This window comes from Buceros rhinoceros, unplaced genomic scaffold, assembly GCF_000710305.1.
Source record: "Buceros rhinoceros silvestris isolate BGI_N320 unplaced genomic scaffold, ASM71030v1 scaffold36616, whole genome shotgun sequence".
NCBI lineage: Eukaryota > Metazoa > Chordata > Aves > Bucerotiformes > Bucerotidae > Buceros > Buceros rhinoceros.
Window position 1 is genome coordinate 5,873 of NW_010419939.1, and position 1,136 is coordinate 7,008.

A 1,136-nucleotide genomic window follows, 5' to 3' on the forward strand; every position below is an offset into this window, starting at 1 on the left:
CAGAGCGGGGGGTTGGCTGTTAGAACTCGAGGTGTCTTTGGGTCTTGTCTTGGTTTTATTTCTCGGGTTTTTTAAAGGTGAAGCTGTCTGGCCAGCTCCAGCAAAGCCTTTGAGACGCGAGGCTTAGGGAAGATGGAGATCTCTGTGTCACAGGAGGAGCGGGATTTGTCGGTGGAGTGTGTGGGTGTTGAAAAGTCTGGTTTGTAAAGGGAAAAAAGAAAAGAAGCAAACTTTGACAGGGTAAAGATTGCATCTGTCCCTGCCGCGGTTCCAGCTGGAAACGGGGTGTTCAGAGCATGGTGAGAGCCTGGCCCAGGTTGCCCCCCGAGAGGTGGGAGCAGCCCCATCGCTGGCCCCATGGCAGGTCAGGATGGCCCGTGGGGCTCTGGGCACCCTGCTCTGGGTGCAGATGTCCCTGCTCCCTGCAGGGCTTGGACTGGGTGAGGTCCCTTCCCACCCAAAGCACGCCCTGATTCCGTTCTGACTGTCTGCTCCGCATCTGCCGCTCCCTGTTGCTCAGCAGGCGTTTCTAGGGCTCGGCTGTGTGCGAGGGTCAGTGTCGCGCAGACTGTAACGAGTCCGGGTAATCTCCTGGGGGTTTTCCTTCCCTTAGAACAGGTCAGCCTGAGGAGAATCTGCAAGGTGACATCTTCTGCTTAGGAGACCACTTCCTGCTGGAGAAGAGTGTGAAAGCAAACCCGGCGTGCAGCCACCGCAGCGGGCTAAGCTGGTTGGCCAGGAGAAGGAGAGGTGGCTCAGGCTCACCAGGGGCTGGAGCGGGGGGAGCACAAAGCAGATGTTGATGTCTCCCAGGCCGAAGACCCGCACGGTGTCAGTGACTCAGAGGCTGAATCAGCCGAGGAGCGTTCTGGTCCCGGTCCTCCCACCGCGAGGTGCTCCTGGGCGATGCCAGGGAGGGCCAGCCCTGGCAGTTCCCAGCAGCGTCAGCAGCTCCTGGGAGCAGCTGGTGCGTGGCAGGTGACTGGCCTGACCCTCTCATCACTGGCTGCTGGGAGAGGAGAAGTAGCACCTCCATTGCGTTCTGAGCCAGGCAAACAGTGTCCTGCCCCTTCAGCCTTCTCCCCTCCCTTGCAGTGCTCCCACCCCTTGGCCATCCGCTCCCGGGCGCCCCAGCC